The 8,998-nt window shown below is 38.2% G+C and overlaps 1 long non-coding RNA gene across 1 annotated transcript; it reads left to right on the top strand.

The window, feature by feature from the left end:
- Window positions 1–3,613: 3,613 nt before the first annotated feature.
- Window positions 3,614–5,012, top strand: LOC117765123. Its single transcript, XR_004614504.1, has 4 exons — window positions 3,614–3,778; window positions 4,380–4,444; window positions 4,521–4,663; window positions 4,890–5,012. It is a non-coding gene; the product is annotated as an uncharacterized LOC117765123 (long non-coding RNA).
- The last annotated feature ends 3,986 nt before the right edge of the window (window positions 5,013–8,998 follow it).

Genomic DNA, 8,998 nt, shown 5'->3' on the forward strand with positions numbered 1-8,998 from the left:
ATGTAGAATGAATGATGAAAATTAAACAATCCTGTTGTAGTAGCAGTTCTCTTTCATCTCTCATCCTGTATGTAGAAATGAATTAACTGTCAATATCTTTTTTCCAGCTTGACACTGTCTATTCGGAAGAATACGGAGACAGATTCGTCAGAACTAAGATCATCTCTTTCAGGTAAATGACATCACACTTTATCTAACATCTGAAGAAGAAAATAGTAAGTGTGTCACTAAAGCTGTTTGCATGGAACTGTAGTAATTGAAATAAAGTCAGTATGTGTGGAATTCCCATACATTTTTTGATCAATCATTTTGACTTCATCAAAAGTCTGCAGTACATTTTGGTATTATTTTGATATGTCAATAAGAATGGCTGTAAATGAAGAAGGACGACATGACAGCTGCCAAAAGTGAAGCCAAAATATCTGGATCACATGCTAGTGGCTTCCAACAGAAAAGGTCATAAGTTCTGTCCTCTCCATGTTAACATATGGGACAAAGGCTTTTATCTAAAAAAGCGTTAAAAATACATGTCAGATACATTTTTACCAAAGATGGTTTCTGACAATTCAGGTAATTTGTAATTATTTTAATCAAGAGGTCAAATTTCTGGTTTATATTAGTTATTTTAAGTTACAAAAATTGGGTGAGACATAATGACTGACAGCTGAGATTGACGTGTGATTGGTCTGCTGGGTTTATTGGCATAACCTCGTCACCGTGGCCCAACTCCACGATGACTATTGCACAGACTCAGGCTCCAAAAGCACGAGATGGCAGAATCCTTACCAGTGATATTTTGGCTTCATTTTTGGACAATGGGATGAAATAGAGATGCATCACTCATCTATGTATATACAGTTACTGGTCACAAATACCACATAACAATATTAATGATTTTCCTTGCAGTGAAGGATCCATTGTTGTAGAGGCTGAGCTTCAGTTCAAAAATACAAGCTCAGTGCCAGAATCTACTGCTGCGGAAAATGTTCTGCTGGATGAAGCAACCAACAATTCCAACTTCTCCCTTCCAATTAACACATCGAGCATTGTTGTAACAAGTAAGCATTGTCAGATTGTTTTATTAACACTACATAACACAGTCCTTAATCAACAGTATAACTCTTTAATACTTATTTCTGATACTTAGACATAGGTACATCAGAACAAGGGAGTATCCATTGGGAGAATTCGAGCAAAGGTGTATTTTGTGTTGTGTTTTAGACGTAAAAGCATGCTTTCTCGTCATTTTTTTTGTTGAAGTGAGCAATTTTTTCTATTTTTTCATTGACTCGCTTTCCTGTGATTAAAATGGGTCAATCTGGAAACATGCTAAACTGTATAAGCTTAAACATAATTCAGAGGTAGAACATGTAAAATATTGCCTATTTCCATTGCAGAGTTGTTTTGACAAAATGAAATTAGAATTTTATATGGCACAAGATATTGACACAACCCTGAAAAACATCACCAGAAACTTTGAGTTTTAATTTCTGGCACAGCCATAACCAATAAGGCCCTTTACCGTTTTCTCTAGGTAGGAGTACTGCCATGTTTGATATGAGGGATGAATTGGCACTACCAAAGGGGAGGATTTGTTTGCCCAAGTTCTTTGTAAAAGCGCGCTGACATGATTATGAGTTTTTAAAATTTTTTATGAAAATAATTTCAAACACCTTTGTGATTTTATTTAAGCATAACATGGATATATACTCTTCTTTTGAATCTCTAGCGGCGATTATAGCCCAACTAGTAACTTGGGACAAAATCATTTTTGTACTCCACATTGATAAATGTGGTATATATATAATATAAAATATCTCACTGACACTTGAGAATTTGTTGAGCATTACAGTGTTTTGTATCCAGGCAAATCGCAGCCCCCCTCATACTTGTATGTTTTTGTTGGCTCGTCCTGCTAGTTTCCAATATGGTTGCAACAATATCGTAATGTAACAACATGCCAAAGTGGCCAATGAAGTATCTATTTATGTATATGTCTACAGCGTTGTGTGTGCATGATGTCTAATTTGCTACACTGGTGTGGCTCGCATGCATGTGTTGACAACAATACCATGTCTGCTGCAGCACTTCTCCTTCCAGTCCCATCATTTAACATTAAGTTTGCCTTTGATAATGAGCATCAGTATTAATAATGACCCATCAGTAATGAGTCGTCAGAAGATAAAAGAGTTTTAAGCAGAAAGTAGTAATGTGATGTTTGTTTACCCTTAATCAGAGCAAGAAAGAAACAGAGGACCCTGGTAAACTACTGTCTTTCACGCTAGGCCTTTTAATGAAAGATGTCAGTTTTATGTAATGATGCTAATATGATAGAGATATGAATATCAAGTGATCTTTTCCCTGCCCATTTTTGCTGGGAGCTGTGCATGTCACATGTGAAAAATAGAAATGTCATACAAACTCTTGAGAACAGTGAGACTTGAGCTGTTAATAACAAGTTACTGTTGTTAGCTGATCATCTCTGTTTACCAGACCTTTATATTGTCGGTACCCAGGGCCAAAATTATAGTTAAAGTTTAATTTGTTTCTTCTTTCCTCTTAAATACCAACTTAGTACCAAATACTTACATATTATTCCTTTGCTCTAAAATTCCCGTTTTTCCACTGTCCCTACAGTTAAGTAGGTCAGTAGAACCCAAACGTATTTTACTGATTCATACAAAGTTCAGAGCAATCACATAATAAATGTTGGACAATTATGCTAAATTGTATTATGTGTTACAATTTTGTTTTCTTATTATTTTGAAATACTGTAGATAGTTTCATTTTCTACTCCTTTAAAATACCCTGATATTACCTAAATGATCTGATTTTGTTGGTCACAGGAAAAGTTTCCACTGCGCTGACCAGTGCTCCAACTGCTGCTCCGTCCAGTGCCCCAACGGCTGGCCCTACCCCTACAGTTGCCCCTACTAGTGCTCCAACGGCTGGCCCTACCCCTACAGTTGCCCCTACTAGTGCTCCAACGGCTGGCCCTATCCCTACAGTTGCCCCTACCAGTGCTCCAACGGCTGGCCCTATCCCTACAGTTGCCCCTACTAGTGCTCCAACGGCTGGCCCTATCCCTACAGTTGCCCCTACTAGTGCTCCAACGGCTGGCCCTACCCCTACAGTTGCCCCTACCAGTGCTCCAACGGCTGGCCCTACCCCTACAGTTGCCCCTACTAGTGCTCCAACGGCTGGCCCTATCCCTACAGTTGCCCCTACCAGTGCTCCAACGGCTGGCCCTATCCCTACAGTTGCCCCTACTAGTGCTCCAACGGCTGGCCCTATCCCTACAGTTGCCCCTACTAGTGCTCCAACGGCTGGCCCTACCCCTACAGTTGCCCCTACCAGTGCTCCAACGGCTGGCCCTACCCCTACAGTTGCCCCTACTAGTGCTCCAACGGCTGGCCCTATCCCTACAGTTGCCCCTACCAGTGCTCCAACGGCTGGCCCTACCCCTACAGTTGCCCCTACTAGTGCTACCACTGCTGCAACTACTACAACTACTGCAACTACTACTACCACTGCTGCAACTACTACAACTACTGCAACTACTACTACCACTCCTGCAACTACTACGACCACTCCTGCAACTACTACAACTACTACAACTACTGCAACTACAACGTCCACCACTGCATCAACAGATCCTCCTTCATCTAGTGAGGGATCACTTGGCCTTACCTTTAGTCTGAACCGAAAATTTACATCAGATCTATCCAACTCATCCTCAACAGCGTTCACGACTTTAGCTTGGAAAGTGGTCACCGTGGTAAGATTTACACACATCTAATAGAATAATTCTAACAACACTTTAAACTTGCGATTTTGCTAAAACTGTCTCTATACGTAAAATACGTTAACCTATGTCTCTAATGCCATTAGAATTCTCTGAAACACTAGATTAGTGAAAACATATCAGAATTTAACTTCAATTTAAAATATATAATTTTACATTCATTAATACATCATTAATTGATATATATATAAAAGTAGTTAAAACTCATAAGAAGGCAGAGAACAAAAAAAGATACAGGCAATATTGTCAACTAGGAAAGCTTGTATTAACATTCTTCTTATTATTTGAATATCCATCAATCAAAGTTTTAAGAATTACATACATTTACATGATTCACATTTCAACTTTTTTATTATATTTCAAGGTAGAAATTATTCTTTTCTTTTTTAATGCAATTTGTTACCTTTACCTAAAGTCATATTGAGCCTACATCCTGGAACAGCTCACTTCTTCGCAGCACCACTTCTTCAAGGGGCTATGTAGAAATCTGTGCATTTGTGTTAAGCTGTTCATCAGTGCTTGTGGCCATGTGTTTTTTAATTTACTTTCAATTGATTGCGTTTTTCTCTTTCAGCTAAATGAAGCAGGGACAAAGAGTTATGGAGCGTCTTACCGTCGCTCCTTAGTTAATTCATTCAGGTAAGACAAAATCTTAGTCATTGATTTATGTGCTGCTCATTTGCTTTCATAAAGTGTTATTTATCTCTTATTACAGTGAAGGATCCGTGATTGTCAAATCAACACTTGTGTTCAGCGATAAAGACTCTGTTCCCTCAGTGAGTGATGCAACTTCACAATTCAGCAAGGAACTTGCCAGCTCTACCTCTCTGAACGTTATACAGGGCTCCGTTTTTGCACGTAAGTTGTTGGTTTCATTTGAAAGGTCAAACTTAATGAACTTATAGTTTTAAATAATTAAATCAGTTTTTATGTCATAATGCTCTTGTAATTAAAAAAAATAAAGAAAGTTAAATGAAGGCTAAAGGGTTCGTATAAGGCTTCTGTTGGACCCCCTCATTTTAAATATTACTTTGAATCCAGAGAAGTGGTCTGACCAGTGCGTTTGCTTTTTCTTATATTTCAGATTCAACATCAAAGAGTGCACCTCAGCACACAGCGGCCTCATTGGCATTCTTCTCAGTAACACTGCTGGCTGTGGCACAGATGCTCATCGACTTGTAGCCAGTATCCAAGGCTGATACACTGAATTTTAACACTGGCAAGTAACAATAAACCAAAAACAAAAGACAGAATTGCACATTATGAAATTTACAAATACCGTGTATGGTGGTAAAAGGATATGTGCTTTGTGTCAAAGATTGAGAAAGGTTTTCACTACTTGTGTTTCAGCTCTATTTTTATAGCTTTAATTATCATTATGAATACATGTATGAATTGGCATTTTTGTTGCAGCTGCCGTTCAATACGTATATATATATTTTTTGTACTATTGCAATGTTGACATTGTATAGGGGATATGTACTAAATATTTCTAAGTAAAAGAATTAAGCAGGATACAATTTACATCCAATTCCATGAATGAAGGAACTAGTTAAACCATGAAGAAGCATACCCATAAGGTTTAACAAGTCCCTGAAAGCTAGTCTAGAAATAGTAATGTACGTTATAACAACTTAGATCTTAATTGATTGACAGTTTGTGATTAATGAGACTACTAAAATAAATTGTTGTCAGAAAATCAATAAAATGTTGCATTTGAAATAAGCTTGTTGGTTTTTCTTTTTTTTCTCCTTCATTTTATATAATGAGATCAGATGGACCAATTTGAAGATTTAGAATTAGTGGTGCAATTACGTTTTTTCTATCAGTTTTGTGATGACTAATTTGTGACTGTTAACAATAAATGTGATCATTGTCAAGCAAATACATGATAATGTGGTGACTTAGTACCAGTAGAGGTACCTGACCCTTGGTCGCCTGAGAACTTTACAAGAGAGCACATCCTGGCAAGATTAAAGGCAGTTCAATCACCATCAAAAAAAAAAAGGCAAATTGATTCCCACATTGCAAAAAGGGAGCTGCCCGAAATCCTCTGTATTGGTCACTTGGTAACAATCAGTGACTTAGTTAGGGCTCATGTCTTGAAGGTGTTTGCTTGTATTTCTTGCTGGTTTGGTTTTACACCATATTTCTCGTTGTATACAATTTGAGCCACTGTATCTCCTAGAAAGGCTGTCTTCATCACCCTCAATCCATCAATTACGAAACAAGTTGAAAGGGTTGAAAAGAAGCTTTTGATTCGAGAAAAATGACAGAACATAGCTATGATAGATATGTGTAAACAATATTGCATGAATGATATTAATAAGTAATGTACAAGTTTATCACATCATGTACATGCAGTTGGACAGACACACCAGAAGAGGGCTGCATTACCCTGAGAATGGTTCAGAATTGTGTGTGCTGCTTTCATCCCTGAAATGTTCTATTTACAGTTTTGTATACTCCGTTATCCCCATGGATACAACATTAAGGGGATCAAACACTGCATTCGTGACTACCCCACCCACAATCACCGCAGATTAAGTCAGGGGACAGCTGAAGAGGCTCCGCAGCCGGCCCACACAATGTGAGTCCAAGAATGCTCAAGGTCTGTGCTGTCATACTGGGGGAGCCACTTCAAACTGTCTTTAACTTGTATTCTTTTTGGGGAGGGGGTTTTCAGTTTTTGGACCATATAATTTAGCGTTAATTCCAAATTAGCCAGAGATTAAATTTTAAAGGAAAAATCGAGACTCGAATGAAAACATCTAGTGGAAAAGCACACAGTAGTGAGGCTGTGTTGCTGCTCTAACCTGTATCATGTATGAGGTAAGGAGTGTGATGTAACAAGATGTAACAACTGGATTACACCCGAATTACTGGATCTGCTACAGAGCAGCCCGACTTTCTATATTCATTTTGTCTTTGATAATGGCCATTAATAATGATTGATATTCATCCATTGTTGATGAGTGGTCTGAAGAAATGTAGAGTTTTAACCAGAAAGCAACCGTGATTCTGTCGCATGAGGGAAAAGGGGGCGACAGAGGGAGAGACACCTTCATTCTAGGCATTCAAACTTTAGTTAAAGGTGTCATTTTTATGTAATGTTAATATGTCAATGTGACTATCAACCGATATTGTCCCTGTCTACTTTTGCCTGGAACCATACGCATGACGTGTGAAGGCAAGATGTCAAAACTCTAAATAATGCCACAGTAGTAGGGTGTGCAGGCTGTCACCCAACAGCAACAGCCTATGAACAGAATTAGGTAAATGGGCGTGCCCCAGCTAGCTCGAGGTGAACCTGCTTCCTTTGTCAATATAAAGGCCTCATTCTAAATCATAAACACAACAATGTTCTCAATTACTGGTGAATATACACATTATATCAGATAGATCCCCCTAAATCCCACGGGCTGGACCTTTATTAAACTCCGGTCGACTGACATTTCACAGCTACATTCAGCTTTATCATTTTGTGGCTTTTCAAATTTTCAAAAATGTCTCGTCATGTTGTTCATAAAGTACTCTGGACGGCATTTTTTTCTTGAAAAATATATTTTTGTATAAACACAACTTTAAAGACAAATGGTTGCAAATTCAAACAGGAAACAACATTATGGGGAGGTGAAGTGTCATTAGACAGTAATTCACTGCTGATAATGAAATGTGCAATCATATGAGACGGGTCACTCTATTCGTCAATGCAGCACGAGAATCAACCCCTGCTCAGCCCCTTTCTGAAACAAAAGGACAGATGTGCAGCCACTCTACCTCGTCTTTAAAGCACACTTGCATTACACATATGAATGGCTGGTCTGAAAAAACACTAGTTATTGAGTCAATGTGCCTTTTATCGCGCCCCCTAATTAAAAATCCCTGATGTTTAATTAGAACACATCCGCCACACATGAGATGCGCCTGTCACTGGCTGAGGCCCAAGGTATTCAAGCAAGCTGTGCTCCACTGCACACTGGAACACATGAAAGAGAGGATGAGTGCTGTTTCAGGGGTATGTAGAAAGTGTAGCTGCAGCCATGCAAATCTATTTCAAAATGTGTGGATAATAAGTATATCAGTCAGTGTTATCGAGTGTCCTTATTTCTTTCTCAAATTCATGACAAAGCATTAGGCAGAACAAACAACCCATAAAAGGACATTAGCTTTTTCTTCACGTCATTTATTTGAGGCATAAACTCTTACGTGACCTTCTTAATGTCAGAGTTAAAGTCTGTAGATGCACATCGCCTGGTTCTGGTTCTCCCTTTTGACACCAGTCTTTAAAATGCTTCAAAATTGATGTAATGCTAAAATGTTTGTGTTTAATGTTTGTGAACTAAGTTCGACTAATTGCCAACCCCTCATGCCTGGCGAAGCTATTTATCCTTTAAGGCTCATACATTTCTAATCAAATATCATGGCAATTTATCCAATAGTTGTTGACACATTTTACTAAAAAACCCAACAAGTCACAGTAACAGGCAGCACAAGAGGAAAAGTCTCTGGGTAAAATGAATGTCTTCACAAAACATAATGGGATACATCCATTGAATAAAAAGCATGCAGGGTTTGGACTGAAATGAATTGCATCATGTCTTGTATCACAGTCCTAATTACAGAGATAGATACTTACATTGGTTTGGTGTCAAATATAATTTCAACCAACATCCTTTAAATGTACAACAAAATTAGAGGAAAACTTCCCAAAAGAGGAATCGAGGTCCAGGCTCTTTTAATTTACTTTTCAAATTCATTTTGACATAAATGCCACACACATATCCACGTCACCTAAATATGAAATAAGATAGTAATAAGTCATTTAGACTGAGTTTGCAGGGGAGTTGACAGCAGACTGTATTATTTTTTTTGCTGCACACGTTCATTACAGCCCACTTCCCACCTCTCTCATCCCCCTCGTCTCTGAGTACAAGCAATGTCGACAGATCTGCAGTGTGATGCAGACATGAGGACGGATGAACATCTCTCTTCTATACAGGTGAGTGTCATTGTTTATACAGCTTTTTGATTTTAAACTGAATTCAGAGGGTCTTGTTTGAATAATTATATATAAATATGCTTGCCGGAGTATCTGACCTGCTGCTTGTGATTTAAATGGGATATAATAAATTAGTCTTTTTTTAGAATTCCATTTTTAACAGAAAAAATAACTCAAAACAAACTTTACTT

The sequence above is a fragment of the Hippoglossus hippoglossus genome, chromosome 1, assembly GCF_009819705.1.
Source record: "Hippoglossus hippoglossus isolate fHipHip1 chromosome 1, fHipHip1.pri, whole genome shotgun sequence".
NCBI lineage: Eukaryota > Metazoa > Chordata > Actinopteri > Pleuronectiformes > Pleuronectidae > Hippoglossus > Hippoglossus hippoglossus.